This window comes from Pongo abelii, chromosome 12 (genome assembly GCF_028885655.2).
Source record: "Pongo abelii isolate AG06213 chromosome 12, NHGRI_mPonAbe1-v2.0_pri, whole genome shotgun sequence".
In the NCBI taxonomy this organism is placed as follows: Eukaryota; Metazoa; Chordata; class Mammalia; order Primates; family Hominidae; genus Pongo; species Pongo abelii.
Window position 1 is genome coordinate 99,893,999 of NC_071997.2, and position 21,566 is coordinate 99,915,564.

Below are 21,566 nucleotides of genomic sequence, written 5' to 3' on the forward strand. Positions count from 1 at the left end.
TTACCTCCCACCGGGTCCCTCCCACAACACGTGGGAACTCAAGATGAGATTAGAGTGGGGACACAGCCAAACCATATCATTAAGTAACCTGGAGATGATGTATTTCCTTACTTTTATCTTAGCCAACATGTATTTCAAGCCTCCTCTCTAGAATGGAACCCTGATTCTCCACCATGTGTTGTCACTGGGTAGGCTTAAAAAGTACTACTAACACCTGAGAAGCCCTTGTTTGCTTGAGCCATGGAGATAACTGTCCCTCGGCATCACTCCCCTGAACTGAACTCTGAGTTTTCCTGTAGAAGATTCTCTGATTCAATGCCTACACTGCCCATGACAGAAACTCAGGGGAGAGTGGCAATAAAATCACGGAATTAGCCGACAATAGAAAACAGATCGGCACTCTTCAGATAACCAGTCTCCTTCTTTTACTTAAACACAGAGATTTTATCATCCTGTGGCTTTTTCTTCCCAAGCTTAGGAGTCACAACACATTTAAGCATTCTGCTTGGGTTTTATTTTTATTTTTTCCATGGGTCACAAGAACTTTGAATGAATGCATAGGCTTAATCTTCATCCTTTCTTTTTGTATCATATTTTTCCATCTTCTTGGTATCTCTTTGGATACTTCATTCTACCTCAAAACCTAGAGCCCAAACCTCAAACTGATACATGGGTGAGGCCTTGAGCTGTGACAAGTGGAGTGGGGAGGTATTTCTCAACTCTTATATGCCAGGCCATGAATACATCCAAGTATCAAGTTTGGGTTTAAAATAACATGGTGACCTTTCTCTCTACTCTTCTAGGACTTTCTGAGTCAAAATACGTGCCCAGGGCTTCTCGGTAGTCTCTCCGGACATGAGAGCTACTTTCTCTGTTCATAAAATGAGGGGAGAGGGTGGTCAAGAGGGACTTGCTCATACCCAACACGGTGCCCGTGTCTCTGATGCTCTGACAAGGTTATCTGTCCAGGACCAAAACTCCTGCCTTGTTCTGGAGGCCTGTGTAAGGTCCAGGGTTTCTCTGGGAACTCTTTGAAGATTTTTGAAGTGATATATTGGGAGCGTCTGAGGGGGTCCCTCATTCTTTGGGGGCTCACCAGAGTTAGAATAGTTAGATAGACCTGTTAGGGCCAGCTGTGATCCCAGTGACCACATTCACTCATAATCTCCATTTGGTTGGGCATTTCTGTTATGTCTTTGAGTATCCTTTCTGTGACAGAGCTAGGCCCTTCCTTGCTTCAAGGAAGAAAGGTTTGGGGAGCATGAAGAAGATGCAGGTTTCCACAACCCCCTGATCTTCTGCACCTCTACTGGTTTCCTCCACCCATAGGGGTGAGGAGAGTCACAGCTGCCAAGAAATTGAAGATGGTTCGCAGGGAAGGCTGTGGGCGGCGGGGCGGGGCAGGTGGGGTAGGGCTTTGGCTTTGGCAGCAACCTGACAATTATAGGACTCAATCTTGGTAAATGCAGTCAGCAGAGAATCAGGGCTGGTTTCAGTGTGTTGAGTCCAGTAGGCTTCCAGGAGGTTAAAAATGTCTGAGGCATGTGTTTGACAACCATTAACAAACCTAAAACAACAAAACCCTTTAGAGACACAAGAGAAAGGAACAATGTGACCAGTGACATTGTCAACTTCCCAAACACTCCTGGTTCAGAAGAGCGGGGAGAAATGCAGTCTATTTTAGGGGCTTTATCAGTGACATTAAAAAAACAGTAATACGTTTGATATTTCACTTCAATTATTTATCTAAGGAGCCCCTGGGTATGTACAGATATGGAACCATTGGTTGCACAGTAGCCCAGAAGACAGTGTGGGATGCGGGGCCCTGGGAGCTGGGAATTCCTTCTTCCTTGTTCTGACCCCCGCAACTGCTGCCAGAAAGGTTTATGAACCTCATCATTTATTATGTGACTTTTCTATATTTGGAAACACTTTGGGGGAAAATTTTCCACACTTAGAAAGTCATTACCCGAGTCTCCAGTACATACATTTTTCCACGCCCTTCTTTACACACGGAAAGGTTTATCATTAAGAACGTTCATTTTAAATGCAGTTGAAGCAGAGAGACACAGAGATGATCCCCGCTCCCCAGAGGTTCTGGTCCCTAGCAAGTGGCACACTCTGCTCCTCCCTCCTACGGGTCATTCGTGGTGGCTTTTGGAAGGCTGGATGGAGGTGGGGTGTGGGCAGCTTTTTCAGAGATGGAGTAAGTATCCTCTGTGCTTCTATGAGGAGGAGCTTGGCTCAGGCTCTGAAAGGCTTCTATCCTTTCCTCCCTCATGCTGGAAATGAGCAAGTCACATAAGCAAGTCAAGAAGGGTGTATTAGTCCCTTTTCACGCTGCTATAAAGAACTGCCTGAGACTGGATAATTCATAAAGGGAAGAGTTTTAATTGACTCACAGTTCAGCATGGTTGGGGAGGCCTCAGGAAAGTTACAATCATGGCAGAAGGCGAAGGGGAAGCAAGGTACTTTCTTCAGAAGGCGGCAGGAATGAGAAGGAATTCAGGAGGAACTACCAAACACTTATAAAATCATCAGATCTCATGAGAACTCACTATCACAAGAAGAGCATGGGAAAACCACCCCCATGATTCAATTACCTCCACCTGGTCTCTCCCTTGACATGTGGAGCTTATGAGAATTATGGGGATTATAATTCAAGACGAGATTTGGGTGGGGACACAAGGCCTAACCATATCAAGGGGCTAACACGGTGAAACCCCGTCTCTACTAAAAAAATACAAAAAATTAGCCGGGCGGGGTGGTGGGAGCCTGTAGTCCCACCTACTCGGGTGGCTGAGGCAGGAGAATGGCGTGAACCCGGGAGGCGGAGGTTGCAGTGAGCTGAGATTGCGCCACTGCACCCCAGCCTGGGCGACAGAGCGAGACTCCGTCTCAAAAAAAAAAAAGTACAATTATTTCCTCTCTTCTTGTGACAAAAGCAGAACCTGTTGATTTCAGGAATATACAGGTAAGAAAAGGCAAAGGCACCTAAAGTTCCATCATCTTAGGGAAAATCACTATTACCACCCAACTTTCATCTACGCATGTATAATAATGAAAGTAGTAACTTACTGAGGGCCCAGCATGGGTCAGGAGATGGCTGTGTGGTTTATATCCACCATTCCACCTAACCCACACAACCGGTCTGCTGGTCACTCCACTGGGTCCCAGCATGGTGTGTGGATGGAGTGAGGGCTCCAGAGCCAGGCTGCGCGGTTCCGAGCCCCACTCTGCCACTCATGAGTGTGTGATCTCCAGCAAGCTGGTTAGCATCTGTGCCTCAGGTCCTCACCTGTCAAATGGGGGTAATAACATCACAGGTGTCACATGGATTGTCAGGCGGATTAAATGAGTAAATAGGTGTAAAATACTTACTGCTTGGTACTCACAAGTGCTCAACTCAGCAGAGTCACCTATTGTTTCCTTTGTAGAAATATGGAAGCATATTCAGAGAAGTCAGTGACTTAGTTGAGATCCCACAAGCATTAACTGACAAAGCCAGATTTGAAACTTAAATCTCTTCTGAGTCCAGATCCTTTATGATAGAATATACAAGAGAGGCAGAGAAAAAAAATCAGCGTTCCCCCGCTCCTTAACATTATTCTTTAAGTTGCATACGTCTTCTGCTCACTGTATAATACTCCAGCCCCAGATGTGCCCTTGACTGAGTCTTAGCCAGTGGGTAGAGACCTAGAGGAGTTAGCAAAGGCTCAGCTTTGTTTAGTGCAGTGCCGTCAAGCACGGGAACCCCTGGGCCTCTCACTGACAGGCAGATTCATTTCTAACAAGTCCCCAAGTGAGTTGATGCTGCTGGTCTGAGAACCACACTGCAGAGAGGCTTTGGGGAATTCTGGCCAGTGGATCTGCTTTCGCTGGGTCCTTCCTGCTACCGCCTCTTTGGTTTACACAGTTGCCTTCCATCTTCCCTTGTGTCCCGAGTCTGGAATTCAGAGTCCGTCGGTACCATGCATCACAGCCTCCGAATTCCGGAGGTAGGTTCCTTGGCTGCAGCCCGGGTGGACTCACCTGGGGCCCACCCACCTGGGGGTGCCAGGTCACATGTCCCAGTCACCAGTGTCAGCTCTGGGGGTTCTGCACAAACACTGCTAGGGTTGCTGCTGATCCTGCCTGTCTGAAACACTTCAGGGGAGGTGTGTTTAGGATTCAAAAGAAAAGAAAGATTCACCCTGGAGTCAAGCCAGCGCTGGGGGTGGTCGGGAGCATAGGAGGGTGTGAGGCCACAGCTTGGTAAGGGATCATCCACCTCCCACCAGCAAGCGCATGGCGTCAAGTCCTTCCGTTCTAAAACCTCTGGGGTCCTCAGCACTACAAACCACTCTTCCCATCTAGTGCCCTCTGGGAGCCCATCCCTCAGACAGGACATCCTTCAGAATGTAAGGGAGGTCACCTTTGACACCCTCTGCGGAAACTCCAGGTAGTGGCGACCGAGTATGAGAGACAAACTGAGAATTCTGAGTGTGGTAATCAGAGTGCGCATCGTGTGAGTGGAATAGCCCCAGCTGCCCAAACCCCTAACATGAAGGAAAATTGTCTTAAAAAGATCTTTCACTGTGATTTTTCCATGACGCGACCAGATTTTCACTCAGTTGTCTGTCCCAACAGATACCAGTAGGTCCCGACAAAACCTAAATTATGGGGAGAGAGACCCTGGGAATTAGGAATTTCTTCTTGCCTTCTTCCTCAGGACACTCTGTTTCTACAGAGGCGATATCTGTGAGGGCTGGTTCGGTTTGCTGCTATTTTCGACATTTTAGAATGAGTTTCCCTCACTTCTGGGGATTTTCCATGGGGACATAAATCTCTAAGCCTCGTTCTAGCAAAGCGTCCTCATTGCTACCTCAATTGGGACAAGTGAAATATTTGGAAATTCCCATGGCCTTGGCCAAGACCTTGAAAGGGCGGGTTTTAAAAAGTTCTAGATTCCCTTCTTTCCATGGCAGCCAAGGGCACATTTCCCTGGCACAGCCGGTCCCCCTGGAAAAAGCAAGCCCCTGGATTGGAGGCCCCTGGAAGCCTGCCTATGTAGGCCCAAATGTAGCATGAGAATACTCAATGTACGCAAATAAGCAGAACAGGAAACTCGTTTATTAAGCTAAGCCTCCCAGTGTTGGGGGAAACTTCCTGTTATCAGACATCTGAGAACGGGGTCAGGCCTAGTCCCTCCAGCCCTTGTGACAAGGACCCTGGCTCAGAACCAGAAATCTGCCTGCTGGGCCTGCCATAGCAGGAACAGGGCTGATTGATAGGAGGCAAGCTTGGCCTTTCATGTCAGGTCTGTCCCTTCCTGGCCGTGTGACCTCTTGGAGCCAATGTTTCTTTAAAATGGGGACAAGGATACCTCACGGGGTATTGCAAGAGTAGGGCAACGTATTTAAAAGTGATTTGAAAGCTGTCAAGTGTTAGTCCATGGATAATATCTGGGTTTATTATGAAGATTACACTAAATAAGAAACATACATACACACAGTGGTGTTCTGGTAAATGTTTAACAACTGGCTTTCTAGAGGGGAAAATGCCCCGGTGTTTAGTATTTGTCCATTTCCATGCTGTAACATTCCCACCAGGGCTCATTTCAAAGTACTAGTGTGATGTCACTGAATGTCAAGTTGAGAAGAAAGGTACAGAGTTGACCCCTCTAGGCTGGTGTGAGCCAGCGGAAGCACACCACTGTTCTATATTTCACTTCCTCTTATATAAAGCACTTAGCACAGTGCCTGGAAAACAGGGGTGTTGACCTCCTCGTCCTTCTCTTCTATTTTCATTAGCTCGAGGTTCACCAGCAGATAGGGAAATGGCAGCCCCACCCTGTCCTGCTGAATCTGAATCTCCGGATGGTGTGTGTTTTAAAAGCTCCCCGGGGTGATTCTGCTACGCAGCCCTGAACAGGAACCGCAGCACCACGCGTCGGGCTCCCTGGGAGCAGTGACAGGGTCCTGCTTATGTTTGCATCCCCAGTCCCAAAACAGGGCCCGACCCATTTGGTGCTTTCCTAAATGAAGTGATGGAAACTCATTATCTGGAGCTAAAATGAAAGGGGTCAGACCTGCGGAGAAGAGCGAGGAGAGCAGGCCCCACCGATGGCCACGCACCTGCTGGTTTCTCTCCACTCTTCCGCAAGTCACCCCCATTGGCCTGGGCTGTCCCCATCACCACCAGCCAGGCTGGTTCTGCAGATGCCCCCTCAGTCCTCTCTGCACAGTTCATCCTGTGGGGCCTGTGCCCACTCACTCCATCTCTTTGAGTTCTCCCCTTTTGATCCTTGGAGCCCAGGGCCCTTTCCTGACCCCTTTCTCTTATTACTGCATCTGTGGAGCTCCTCAAGAGCCACCCAGGACAGATGTGTCAGACGCAGACAAGGATGGGGGCTGTGAGCGCCTGTGTGCCTCTCCCCGCAATTTCCTCCTGCCCCTGCTGCCTTTTCCTGGGAGCTCTGCCCCTAGTACAGTGTGTGTCCCTAAGAGCCCTCAGTATATGTTCTTTGAATAAAGAAAAACAAGCTACTGGGAAGGGATAACAGGAAGGGAGGAGAGGAAGGCATTATAGGTGAATTAATTACTCCAGGAAAGACCAGAAGTAATTGGTGCTTTCTTGGCCTGAGTATAATAGCAAAGGAAATTTGATTTTTAAGCCAAAAGTGTTCACGTCTCCATCCATCACGGCATATATATATCCCACCCATTTTTATGTTCTCTCTCAATCCTGCATGCCAATATAAACACCAGCTTCTTGCCTTTCTCAAGGTAACCCAGAGAAAATGAGAAGATAAATCCAAGGGGTAGAAAAAAATTCCTAAGTCATCTGTGTTAGGTACAAACACAATGACACAATTTTCCCAACTACTAGGTATAACAATTGTACTTTGGAGGAGAAGGGAAGAGCTTACATGAAACGGACTAGCGTAGAAAAATCCAGCTTTACGTGGTCCTGATGGCAGCATGCCTGAGCTGAAACATACCCTCAGACCAAGTGTGTCTTTTCTGATTTAAAGAAAAAGAGGAAGGGAATTACACCTAAAATAGCCTTTTGGACAGTGTGCTCAGCGCATAAGCAGTAATCTGCACACAGCCCTGTGAATATCTTTTTACCCCATCTTGAAGATAAGGTAAACACACAGAGCCTTAGTTAACATGCCAGGCACACACAATCAGTGAATAGCAGAGACAAAACTAACACAGGTCTCCTGATGGCAGAGCCTGTGGCTCTTTCAGCCATGGACCTAGGTTCCAGACGTGGCTACTGCCATCGCTTTACAGCAAGTCCTCCAAAACAGATCCTAGCATTAGAGGTGACAGGAGCACAGAGGGAGGGAAGCACTTTTCCTTTTCCTTTCTTCTAATGCCCTCCTTCATGGAAGTGAAGCACAAGAAGAGACAGAAGGGAGGGACAGTGTTTCCAGCAGGGAAAAGGTGACCAGGGACCAGACAGAAATTCTTCAATTCACAGCTGTAGAGTCTACAGGCTCAAGACACCCAGAGGAATGATGCTAGCTCTTAATAAATAAATAAATAAATAAAGCTTAGAGGAAATAAATGATTAAATTAAAATTAGAAGTATTACCTATACTTGGAATTCATCCCGTTGCCTCTGGATTCTGTCTCTGTTAATCTGTTCCTATGAGTCTTGCCCAACTTCTGCCCCAACCAACCTCAGCTAAAGTCCTGGAAGGGAGGGAGTGGGTGTTATTCAACTTAGAACCCTTAGGACCTTGCAGAAAGAGTTGCTGGCAGAGAGTATATTAAAAGAAAAAAAAAGTCAAACTAGATTTTCTTTCTGCTACCTTTTTCTCAGGGTAACTTTTCTGCATCTTTCAACTAACTCTCATCCCAGGTTCCCCCTTTCCTCTCGGCTAAGCGCCTTCAACTGGTGCCTCCCCATCTCCTGCTTATCTGCAGGTGATAACAGAGTTTCAGCACTCGCAGAATTGTATTAAAATAATATGTTATGCTCTGAGTCAGAATAGACATTCTTTAGGGCAGGAACAGTTTATTATTACGTTTTGTACCCTAGCATAGTGCCTGACACATGGGAAAGGCTTATTCAACATCCATTAAACAGAATTAAATCTGGCAAAGACTGGTGAAAAAGTGGGTGTCTAATATCTGAAATCTTTAGTCACTGCATGCTTGAGCAAAAAGTCCCTTGAGGACAGAAATCACCATGTCAAACTAGTTATCAAATATGGTTCTAAATGCAATAGAACTGGCTTAGTTCCTAACACCGGGATTTGTGTATTTTTAGGAGTTGAGTATCCATTCAAAGCATCATCAGTTGAAATCGCCCTGGAATCACCTGTGACTAAACAAGGGAAATGAGTATAGACTATAAAGTGTGATAAACTCACAGCCTTATTGAGAGAAAAGAACAAAACAAAACATACAGCATCCGCTCTGAGGTGAGCTCTACATGGGCAGAGTTCCTGTAGAGAGAGGTAAGTAGGCAGCTTCCACACCTTCTGCCCAAATCACAGCATTACAGAAAGCCAGAGCTGAATGTTGGGCTCTGCCTGTTTCTTTACTGCAGGGCTTCTTGGAGACTTTAGTTATCTAAAGCCCAGGGCGGCTCTTCATGGAGGATGTCTTAGTCCATTTTGTGTTGCTATAAAGAAACACCTGAGGCTGGGTGATTCATAACAAAAAGGAGTTTATTTGCCTCTGCAGTTCTGCAGGCTGTACAGGAAGCATGGCACTGGCATATGCATCTGGTGAGGACTTTAGGCTGCTTCTACTCGTGATGGAAAGCAAAGGGGGACAGGCACGGTGGCTCACTCCTGTAATCCCAGCACTTTGGGAGGCCAAGGTGGGTGAATTATTTGAGCCCAGGAATTTGAGACCAGCCTGGGCAACAAAGTGAAACCCTGTCTGTTTAAAAAAAAAAAAAGAAAGAAAAAAAGAAAGTGAAGGGGAGCCTGTGTGTGAAGAGAACATGTGGTGAGAGAGAAAGCAAAAGAGAGAGGGGAGGTGCCAGGCTCTTTCTAAACAACAGCTCTCTTGGGAACTAACAGAGTGAGAACTCACTCACCCCTGAGGGAGGCCATTAATCTATTTAGGAGGGATCCACTGCCATGACCCAAACACCTCCCATTAGGTTCCACCTCCAACATTTGGATCAAATTTCACAATGAGATTTGCTGGGGACAATTATCCAAACCATAGCAAAGGGACAGAGCGCACTTGGTTTCTCACACTACTTTGGCCATAGAGTCTCTTGTTAGTAGAAATGCTGTTAACACCATCTGGGTAATGCTGCACCACATCACGATCTGCCCTTCATGAAATTCAATTCTGCAAACACTGCGTGACCATCTCTTCACTATGCCGAAGGAGATGTTCTAGGTTGTAGGAATGGCCACCAAGAATGAGGGACAGTTTCTGCCCTCATGTAGCTTTTGGTCTCACATGGGAAATCAGAAGAGGCTGAATCAGAGAAGAGACAGGGGACAAACCAGGATGAAGGGCAGAGCATGCAAATACCCTAAGAAAGGCCAAAAGTGGTGTTGCAGTGTAAGGGGAAGATGCAGAGTACCTGGCTTAGAGGTGGATGTGGGACCTGTAAGAAATCTCACGAAGGGGTGGTCTTGAGGAGGCAGGATTTCCACAGCAGATGTGAGGTAGAGTAAAGCAGGGAGAGCACCAGAAGGGCAGCAGGAGAAAAGACAGATGGGGAGGGCAGGCTGCAGTGTGGAAAGGGCGGTCAGGAACCACTCCTTGGGCATAAGGTACCAACAAGGAGTGGTATGATGGGGAGGAATCTTGGGAAGGTGGTTTGGAGTCACATTATGAATGTCACAGCAAAGAGTATGTATTTCATGCAGAACTCCAGAAGGTCTTTAATCAGAGGAGTCACATTTTAGACCACAGAGGCTTCTTAATGCCTGCCCTTATATGATCTGTTAGTTTACAAATAATTCTCTAAGGAGATGACTTATTTTGACACAATGTGACATAGAGTGAAAGCATATCCAGTTTAATTATTTTGTCAGTCTATTATCTTTGAAATGATAAAATATATGCAGAAATATAGTTAGTAATAGTTAGTGACTAAGTGAAATCTACTGTATTAATTACCCACTGCTTTATAATGCAGTGCTAAGATACCGTTAGCAACTTAAAAACCACACACATTTATTATCTCGTGGTTTCTGAGGGAGAGGAATCCAGGCACAGATGAGCCAGGCCTAACTTCAGGGTCTATCACAGAGCTGCAGTCAAGATGTCAGCCTGGGCTAGGGTCTCATCTGAAGGCCCATCTGGGTTTGCCCCCAAGCTCAGGTGTTTGTTGGCAGGATTTGGTTCCTTTAGGGTTGCTGGGCCACCTGACTTCCTCAGCTCCTTGCTTCCTTCAGGGCCATGGGGACAGTTGGCCCGAGGCCATCCCTAGTTCCTGACCACATGGTCCTCTCCAGAATGGTGGCTTGCTTTATCAAAGGCAGCCAGGAAGTGTTTCTGCTTGCAAGAAGTCACTGTCTTATGTAACATACTCATAGAAATGACATCCTTTCAATGTTGTCAATATTTTATATAGACACAAGGCACTCCAGGGATGGGGATTCCACAAGGCTGAGAACACCAGGAGCCAGAGATCATTGGGGATCATCTTTCAGACTGCCTGCCACATTGACACTTCACAAAATTCCCAGGTCAGAGTAAACTTATGAAACAATCATAATATTTCAAAATAATTATATCCCAACTGTACCTCTAGAACTTGAGATCAACATGGTGAAACCCCGTCTCTACTAAAAATACAAAATTAGTTGGGCATGGTGGTGCATGCCTGTAATCCCAGCTACTTGGGAGACCGAGGCAGGAGAATCGCTTGAACCCAGGAGGCGGAGTTTGCAGTGAGCAAGATCGCGCCATTGCACTCCAGCCTGGGCAACAAGAGCAAAACTCTGTCTCCAAAAAAAAAAAAGAACGTGGGATCAGTGTGGGGAAGCAGTCAAGGATAAATAACCCTGTCAGTCACTGTTCCCCTTAGCAAGACAGGACTCCATTATAAGAACAATCATGGAGGAAGGAAAGTCACCCCCCAGACCCCAGAGAACCCCTCTTCCCTGCCAGCCTTGTATCCATCCTTAGGACTAAGCTCAGCCAGTCTGCTTTCATTCAAGTCCTTAGACTCTTGCAGGCACTGGGAAAGGAAAGACACTCTTTTGTTCTGTGCAGATGAAATAAGATACTCTTCATTCAGTCTGGTTCATACCCCTTCCTGGGATTGCCTCTTTCACATAAAGAATGCACCAGCAACATTCCTTAAGATGAGAAACCAAATGTTGTCAGGGTTGATTTGTGATTCTCGGAGGAAGAAAGTAAAGACAGACAGGGGAGGGTTTATCTGGATGCATGTAACAGTTAGGGAAGGACAGTCGGATTGGCTGGGTCAGGAGACGGCTAATAAAATACAGTGTCTTTGATCTATAGGTCACCAGTCTATTTAGGGTTGCCCTGAGACATTCCCTTGAAATATGCATTTTTGGAATTCTTCCAGAAAAACTTCAAACCTTAGCTTTATCATTTTCTTTTTTGTAGTGTGCTGGATTTTGATTTATCATTCCCTATGAAGTTGTGGGTGAGATTTCACCTTTATTTGTCCAAAACCATCCAGGCACACATAAGTGTTCTCCCTATAATCAGTGGTGTGTGGATCCTGCCAGGATATGACTATCGGTATTTCTACTACAACTTGATGAGAAATCACCCCCGTAACCGGAGCTGTGAAGTGGAGGGTCTCAAGGCTGTGCTATTCAACTTGGCCATCAGATGTTAACAGGGGCCTTTTCCATCAGTCTACAGAGCCCAAAGGAAATGCCATAGGATATTAAACATGTCAGCACCATGCTTTTCAAGAAGAAATGTGAGAAGCTGGCTTTGGTCATCAAGATGACCACACTCAATCACTGCCTATGCTGGCCTGGGTTGCCTTAGGTTAGTACCCCCCATTTATCCGGACAGCATAGGATCTTAACTGTATTAGACAAAAGAAATAAAGAATTTAGAGTGCAATGTCAAATTATCCACATTTTTGCCTTAGGGTAAAACCACCTTATAGTTGTAAAATGTTGTTATATTTTGTTTAGGGAGGTGTTTGGTAGTGGGGGTGGGTGGGGAGTTAAAGTTACATGGAGTTAAGTTTGGGTTTGTGTTGCCAAGTTTCACCTCAAAATGCAGTATGATTTTTCAAAAGTCAATTTTATGAGTTGTGAGAAAAATTACTTGAGGAAAGAGCTCAGGTCTCCTCAAAAAGAAGGAAAAGATAAAGAGGTAGAAAAGTGCAAAAACTTGGAGAGGAGAAGGCAGACATTCAGGTTCACATTAAGAGTTGACTGCACTCTTCCTAATATCTTAAAGCTTTTTACTGTGAAGCACAACACACATTTGGGAAGACTGCACAAAACAAAAATGTATAACTTGATGATTTGGCAGAAGAACCATGTTAGCCATGAGCCAAGTTAATAACTATGATACTGCCAGCTCCCCGGAAGTCCTTTAGTGCCATTCATCCACCACCCATTTATACCCACAAGAGTAGCCATTAGTCCGTCTTTGGTGGTGATCACTTCCTTGCTTTCCTTTATAGTTTTTATACTAAGCATGCATCACTAAATAATACAGTTTAATTTAATCTGCTTTTTGAACTTATTATATATGTGGAAATATGCAGCATGCACTTTTTAAATTTTTAATGTTTTTAACATCTGGCTTCCTTTGCTGAACATAGTGTTGGAGAGATTCACTCATGTTATTGCCATGATGTGGCTAGAACATTCACTTTCACTGATGCAGACCACACCATTGCATGAATATCCCACCATTTATGCATCTATTTTACTGTTGGTAGATATTTAGATTTTCTCAATTTGGGGACTATTATAGATAATGCTGCTATAAGCATTTTTGTATGAGAGTTTTGGTGCCAACATTTGTGCTTGGGTATGTGTGTGCACCCCAGGAGTAAAACTGTTCAGCCATGCATATCTTCGAAGTTAGCAGATATTGCCCAGCTGTTTTCCGGAGTGTTTCTATCAAGTGGTGCTCCCATTAGCATTGTTAAGAGTTACTCCTACTCCACATCCTAACACTTGGTATGCAGAGTCATTTTAACGTTAGCCATTCTTTTGAGTATGTGGTCCTATCTCTTTATTTTAATTTGCATTTCTCTGATGACTGAGTCTATTTTTGTATTTTTCTTTGGATATTATCCTCTTTTGCAAAATACTTGTTTTTTCCCCACTTGATTTTTTTCTTATTGATTTATAGTTTTTACATTTTTAAACTTTTCTTTTAGGTTCAGGGGTATATGTGCAGGTTTGTTAGATAGGTAAACTTGTGTCGTGGAGGGGGGGTTTGTTGTTCAGATTATGTCATCACCCAGGTACTAAGCCTAGTTCCCAATAGTTATTTTTTCTGCTCCTCTCCCTCCTCCCAGTCTCTATCCTCAAGTAGGCCCCAGTGTGTGTTGTTCCCTTCGTGTCTATGCGTTCTCATCATTTAGCTCTCACTTATAAGTGAGAACACGCGGTATTTGGCTTTCTGTTCCTGCATTAGTTTGCTAAGGATAGTGACCTTCAGCTCCATCCATGTTCCCACAAAAGATATGATCTCATTTTTTCTTGTGGCTGCACAGTATTCCATGCTGTATATGTACCACATTCTCTTTATCCAATCTGTCGTTGACGGGCATTTAGGTTGATTCCATGTTTTTGATACTTGAATAGTGCTGCAATGAACATTCATGTGCATGTGTCTTTATGGTAGAATGATTTATATTCCTCTAAGTATACACCTAGTCATGAGATTGCTGGGTTGAATGGATTTTCTGTCTTTAGGAAAATTACCATACTGCTTTCCACAATGATTGAACGAATTTATACTGCCACCAGCAGTGTATTAAGTGTTCCCTTTTCTCTGCAGTCTCACCAGCATCTTATTTTTTGACTCTGTAATAACAGCTACTCTGGGTTTGAGATGGCATCTCATTGTATTGATTTGCATTTCTCTAAAGATCAGTGATATTGAACTTCTTTTCATATGCTTGTTGGCTGCATGCATGTCTTCTTTAGAAAAGTGTCTGTTCATGTCCTTTGTTCACTTTTTAATGTTTTTTTTCTTGTAAATTTGTTTAAGTTCCTTATAGCTGCTGGATATTAGACCTTTGTCAGATGCATAGTTTGCAAAAATTTTCTCCCTATCTGTAGGTTTTCTCTTTACTCTGTTGATAGTTTCTTTTGCTGTGCAGATGCTCTTAATTAGGTCCCATTTGTCCATTTTTGCTTTTGTTGCGATTGCTTTTGGTGTCTTTGTCATGAAATCTTTGCCTGTTCTTATGTCCAGGATGGTATAGCCTAGGTTGTCTTCCAGGGTTTTTATAGTTTTGGGGTTTACATTTAAATCTGTAATCCAACTTGAGTTGATTTTTTTTTATATGGTATAAGGAAGGGGTCCAGTTTCAATCTTCTGCATATGGCTAACCAGTTATCCCAGCATCATTCATTGAATAAGGATTCCTTTCCCCATTGCTTTTGTCAGCTGTGTTGAAGATCAGATGGTTGTAGGTGTGCAGCCTTATTTCTGGGCTCTCTATTCTGTTCCATTGGTTTATGTGTTGTTTTTATACAAATACCATGCTGTTTTCGCTCCTGTAGCCATGTAGTATAGTTTGAAGTTGGGTAACATGATGTCTCCAGCTTTGTTCTTTTTGCTTAGGATTGCCTTGGCTATTTGGGCTCTTTTTTGGTTCCATATGAATTTTAAAATAGTTTTTTCTAGTTTTTGAAGAATGTCATTGGTAGTTTGATACAAATAGCATTGAATCTATAAATTGTTTTGGGCAGTATCGCCATTTTAATGATATTGATTCTTCCTATCCATGAACATGGGATGTTTTTCCATTTGTTCATGTTATCTTCGGTTTCTTTGAGCAGTGTTTTGTACTCTCATTGCAGAGATCTTTCACCTCCCTGGTTAGCTGTATTCCTTGGTATTTTATTCTTTTTGGGGCAATTGTGAATGGGATGGTGTTTCTGATTTGGTTCTCAGCTTGGCTGGTTGTTGGTATATAGGAATGTTACAGATTTTTGTACATTAATTTTGTATCCTGAAACTTTGCTGAAGTTGTTTATCAGCTGAAGGAAGGACTATAGGGTTTTCTAGATACAGAATTTGGGATGCTCAACCTGTATGTTTTAGAATCATATTTTTAATTTCCACAAAAAAGTAGACTGGAATTTTTATTAAGACTCTATTGAATATATAGATCAGTTTGAGGAAAAACATCTTTACTATATTGAGTTTACCAATTCATCAGCATCGTATTTCCCACCATTTTTAAATTTAGGACTTTTTAAAAGTTATTTTATTTTTTAATTGACATATAATGACATGCAGATATTTATGGGCTATAGTGATGTTTCAACACATATAATGTATAGTCTGCCTGAAAATGTTTTTTCCTGCTGATATATGTGCCTTTATCAATCTTTAAAAATATTTATTGCAAAGTATCTGAATTTTTCATGCTATTATAAATGGTATAATTTAAAACTTTTTCCTTTTAAAAATCCTGTAGACTATGTGTATGTGTAAATTGAGAGGTGATTTTAAAGTCTGTATGGATATTCTGAATTTGAGAATAATTTTCATCAATTCTGAAGAATTGTCAGCCATTAACTCTTCAAATACTTCTTCCCAATTCTCTTTCATATCCTTCTGAAATTCTGATTAGATATATTCTTCTGGAAATCTATCCTCTGTGTCTCTTACCTACTTTTATTTCTCTCCCTGTCTGATGTAGAATGTGCTGAATTATCTCTAGAGCTATCCTTCCCTTCACTAATTCTCTCCTTATCTGTCTAATCTGTTGTTTAACTTACTGGTTCTCAAAAGAGGGTGATTTTGTCCCCCAGGAGACACTTGGGGTGTCGTGATCTGCTGAGATGGATCACGAGTTCAGGAGATTGAGACCATCCTGGCCAACATGGTGAAACCCCATCTCTACTAAAAATACAAAAATTAGCTGGGCGTGGTGGCGCATGCCTGTAGTCCCAGCTACTTGGGAGGCTGAGGCAGGAAAATCGCTTGAACCCAGGAGGTGGAGGTTACGGTGAGTGGGGATTGCACCACTGCACTCTAGCCTGGGTAACAGAACGAGACTCCGTCTCAAAAAATAATAATAATAAAAAAATAAAAATAAATAAAAAATAAAAATTCACAGGACAGCTCCCAACAACAAAGAATTATCCAGCCCAAATGCCAACAGTGTCAAGGGTGACAGACCTTCGTTTTACCTATCTTGAGAGAGACACAAAAGAGATACACACACACACACACACACACACACACACACACACACACACACACAGAGTTGGATTTGTCTAGTTCCTTAGTTCCTTAAGTTGTTCCTCCTCCCTTGGAATAAATATGGAGTAGAGAGAGGCTCCTTTTCTTTTGCTTCCTACCTTGTGGAACAGAAATTTTCTCTCTTTCAAGGAATATTAAGGAAAGAAGAATAGGTGTTCTTCCCAACAACTCCTGTATCTGACACCATTTTCCCGTCAGTACCACCCTTAAACCAAGGCAAGGAATCCCTATGCTTTGGGACTTTCTGTTTCTGTCCCTCCTCCAGACACTTTTTGCTCATGCCTCGAGCCTGTATTAGCCCCACCTTCTAGACCACTCTCAGGTAACTGGGACCCCAGGAGTTCCCTGCCCACAGGCCCAAAGCCTGCATCCAGAAGCTGCATGTGCCTCTCTTCTGTGCCCATGTTCCTGAGGGTGGAGTGGTGTCTGGTCTGTGCACTCCCAGGTCTGACTGGTAGCCATGCAGAGCTGTTTGTGGGTGCTGAAGACATGCCTGACACCTGCAGCCGGCGTGTCCACATGTGTACTTGGGACCCTGCAAAGCAGGATAGGGGAAGGGAGCTGACTCTCTCTGCACCCCTTTTTGGTTGAGTTCTGAGATGTTTGAGAACTCCAAATTAAAATATGGCCTTCCAAGTCATTATAAAGGAATATCTGTCAAGATCAAAGCATAAAACAAATTCTATTTCACCATTTCTTTGCTTGATTTTTAACTTTGAAATATTTAGATATATAGTAAGCAGGCCTCTATATATACTCTGGCCTGGAGCTCCACAAATGTTAATGAAGGGCCTGCTTCCATGTGTTTTACTGAAAAGCTTAATTAAGTAAAAACAAACAAAAAGCCAATATCTCTCAGATATATGTGTATTTATTTATATAAGAAATAGTCTGGAAGGATATACAAAAAAGTTAACAGGGTTATCTTCTACAGGGGTGGGATTTTGGATGATTTTTTTTCTTCTTGCTTATTTGTATTTTCTAATTTTTTGGCGATAAACATGGAACACTTCTGCAATTTATTAAAGGAGGAGGGTGAACATTAATCAGGGCATACCTATCTGAAGAAATCACCCTATGTCCTACTGATAATGATCAGGGGAATCAACTTCATATGTAAAGCACATTCTAGTGCTGTTCGTGTGTGTGTGTGTGTGTGTGTGAGAGAGAGAGAGAGAGAGAGAGAGTGAGACAGAGAGAGAGAGTGAGAGAAGGAGCTGGAGCTGTTATGGCATAAGCATGTCTTCTGACCAGACAGCTGTAAAAATACCAAGACAGCTTTTATCAACCCTGGCACCAGATATCCTCTAGGCCAAATTGATTGAGTAAAGAGTGATGAAGGGCAAGACTGAAAGATATTCTGCAGCATTGTTTCTCAAACCCCAGGGTTATGACCCCCATGGGATTACAGAAACTGGAGCCAGGTTGCTGCATACTCCTATCCAGGGACTCCACCAGCCCCTGGGAACTGATAGACCATCCACAATGCCCCTTTCTCTTGATCATAACAATAACTAATTGTACACAGTTGCTCACAAAGTACTTCACATACATCATCTGATAAATTCAGTCTGGTCTGTAGGATGGGTATTTGCATTTTTATAGCTGAGGAAATTGGGGCTGAGAGGTTCAGGAGCTCAGGTGTGGTCACAGTTAGGTGGTGGTAAAGCTGAGACTTCATCCAGGTCTTCTAATCCTCTGACTTCATCCTAGTCAGCCACTTCTCCATTTCATCAGTTTTTTGTTTTGCTTTTGCCTGTTCCTCCCCATCCTCTTTTCCTTTCCTTTTCTTAGCACCAACCTGAGAAATCCTAATAATGGGAACTTGGTTCTTTCTCGTTTACTTCATAAAAATCCATCATGTTCTCCTTTATCCCTTCTTCTTTATCCCTTCCCTTATCACCACTTGCCACCCAGAAATGGGGAAAAGGTTGCTACAGAATGAAAGTGCTAATAAACATTTTGGTATCACAGCCCAGCAGCACTGAATGTCATCAGGCTCCTGAGTGGGGCACAGAAAAGGTTGTCATTGTTAATAATCAAATGGTTTCGAAGACACTCTTGCTTGCATCATGTTTCTATATTATTTATTTTTAAAGCACCTTATATGCATCTTCTCAATTGGTATCGTATATAACAGCCCTGTACAATATGGATCACCAACAGGCTACAGATAATGGAAATGAGGCTCAGAGATTAAGAAACTTCGAGTCTCACAGTAATAGAGTCTTCAAGAAGCACATCTGTCTGTGAACAGCGCTGTGCAATAATTTCTGTGTGCCTATAGATACTGATGTGCATCTGAGCCCTCAATCTGGAAAAGGTTAGCAATGCATGGGTTAGATCCTTAACAACATTAACATGATTTACCTCCCCCTCCCCCTTTCTGGCAATAACATCACAAAAGATTAGAAAATGGCTGATACTTACTGTTCAGAAGACCACTTTAATAATACCACTTTTCTGCCTCATAGCCCTTGGCAGGACTCTTTTCACAGAACACAATGTTGGCACAGGGCCAAGAGATGGCGAAGTTGACTCAGCGGTCACTGCAGTTTATAAGTCAGAATAATAAAAAGGAAGGCAGATTTGACATCACTAGCAAGGGAAAAATTTTGGTGTTGTGCTAAGCAAACGGGTTACAGCTAGCTCTGAATAACATAGGAGGAGTAAAGAGCTATTGAAGGGGAAAAAGTCCACGGAAAAAGGCAAACCACTGTAGTGAGAGCTTGCAAGTGCTCTCAAAATTGACCATTAACTTGTTATTTATCCTAACATCAAAGAACAAAACAGTTTTCTCTGCTCAAGCGAACACTTCTATGAACCAAGGTGAAAGAGAGAAGTGCTTTATGATAAAGTATTGAGAAAACATACACACACACAAATTGATTTTTGAATTGGCTTTGCTGCAAGCTACGTATCTAGAGTAAAAAGCACCTCTTTCTTCACTAAGCTCCTGCAATTTAAAAAAATAAGAATAGAAAAATTCCAAGATAAGCTCAGCTTTTAACCCATTTATGCTTAGTGTTCCATTATCGGAACGCTAAGCGCGTGAGAGTTATTTATATTCTACTGCTCAAGGTCATCACCAAGCTCTGATTGCAAAAATTTTTAAAATTGCAACCTCCGGCATAAATGGGTTAAGTTCACTTGGTGAAAAACAAATACAGCTACAATTATTATTAGGCCTTGGTGTGTGAAGGACTCTAAGAGTTAAAAGCAAACCAGCCCATAAGGGATTACTCTTTTATTAGTATAGTCTTGGGATTAGTGGAAATGTCTGTCTAATGAATGCAGCTACTATATTTGAGCACATGCCTGAATAAGCTACTTGTTGATTGAAACGTATCTATTTATAAGCACTTCTGCATGTTGTGAAAAATCCATCTGTATTACCACAGCATGGCACCCACCATTTGAATAAAGGCTCTTTGCCATTTCACTATAGGGCCTGTTGAATGAACAGGCGGAAAGGAAGTGTGTTGCATCCACTTAACAGATTTTATTCCTCACTCTTGGCCAGTAAAGTAGAGTTACCTTATCTAAACAGCAATTTAGATTGATGTGGATGTTACAAAAACAGCAATGGAAAAAAAGAAATACTTTTCATCAGACTCACCTAGGGTTTTTAGCTTAGTAAACTACTACTATAATTCAGACAAATGTTCACAAAGCCGAAACTAACCAGACCTCTGCTTAGGTCATAATCTTTGAACTAAGTCTGGAAAGTAGGTGGATTTACTACACATACTTCTTGTCATTTCTTTTTTACATTTCTGCTTATGAATACCACACTAATGGCATGCCCAAGAGAAACAAGTACAGCATAAGAATAGTCTTGATAACACAGTCAAATAAGTCGATGCTTTCAATGGCTGTGGTCCTCATCTGTGCTAAGGCTCCATCCTAGGTGGGTCCAAGCCTTCCACCCCTAAATGGGAACCTCAGCATCCACTCTGGGAATCTGAGCTCTGAGTCCCACCTGCTCCCACCTCTCAACACACGGCCACTGCTCTGCCTTCCAGTCTCAGTACCATCTCTGCAAGCTTCTTGAGTTTGCATTTAGGTATTCCACTGAAGCCTATCTTCTCTCTTTTGCAGTTAGGGGCCCCATTTACTATGCTTATTATGCTACCTCTGGGGAAAAGCTAGTGAGGAATTTATTAAAACTTTATTTAAAAAGAGTAAATTACATATATATATTTTTTTTTCTTCTTTTTTTTTTTTTTTTGGAAATGGAGTTTTGCTCTTGTTGCCCAGACTGGAGTGTAGTGGCGTAATCTCGGCTCACTGCAACCTCCGCCTCCCAGGTTCAAGCGATTCTCCTGCCTCAGCCTCCTGAGTAGCTGGGATTACAGGCACCCACTGCCATGCTTGGCTAATTTTTTTGTATTTTTAGTAGAAACAGGGTTTCACCATGTTGGCCAGGCTGGTCTCAAACTCCTGACCTCAGGTGATTCACCCGCCCCGGCCTCCCAAAGTGCTGGGATTACAGGCATGAGCCACCATGCCCGGCCAAGAGTAAATAATCGTAACAAACCACAGGCTATTATTAACAGAGACCTCACAGAATTTCTCTTGGAGAACTTTATAAATGATGCTGGGCAAACTGTCCAGATCTCATTATTAGAAAGAGAAGATTGAAATCAGTGGTCAACTGGAAGCTTCAGCAAAAGCAGAAACAATGCGGGCTTTAGTAGTCTTCAAATCCTGGCTCTTTCTCTTTCTAGAGTTTGTGACCGTTAGTTTTCTAGTGATATCACGAACAGACCTAGCAGGGCTCTTTTGATGGTCAAAGATGATGCTAGGTGAAATGCCTGGTATATAGTGAGAACTCAATAACTTGTAGCTATTATAATTATTATTCACACTCTGGGAAGGCAGTAAGATCAGAGGATCACATCCTTTCTATTTTTCTAATTGAAAAAGCAAAAGAATAATTCTGAAAGCAAAAGTGTTAATAATTGGAAACCAAAGTGAAACTTATAAAACATAAGGCATTTGGAAACACAAGCATTTAACCATAATATATCAACACAAAGCACCAAAGACCGTATAATAAATAATACAGCATTGTTTTCAGGTTTTTTGCTTTTTGTTTTTTGAAACAGAGTCTTGCTCTGTCACCCAGGCTGGAGTATATACAGATTCTGTATCACTAACTCTGAGGCTAGGTGAAAATGT

At 43.0% G+C, this 21,566-nt stretch overlaps 1 long non-coding RNA gene across 3 annotated transcripts; it reads right to left on the bottom strand.

Annotated features, from left to right (window-relative positions):
* Positions 1-1,720: 1,720 nt before the first annotated feature.
* Positions 1,721-20,577, bottom strand: LOC103889872 (uncharacterized). Of its 3 annotated transcripts, none has more exons than XR_008522465.1 (7): positions 18,813-20,577; positions 7,585-7,685; positions 6,911-7,004; positions 3,382-3,541; positions 3,079-3,298; positions 2,403-2,515; positions 1,721-2,282 (listed from the first exon to the last, which is right to left on the bottom strand). It is a non-coding gene; the product is annotated as an uncharacterized LOC103889872 (long non-coding RNA). The 3 variants fall into 3 exon arrangements; XR_008522464.1 differs by having other exon boundaries at positions 7,585-7,747; XR_654240.3 differs by having other exon boundaries at positions 1,721-3,298; positions 7,585-7,747.
* Between the last annotated feature and the right edge of the window lie 989 nt (positions 20,578-21,566).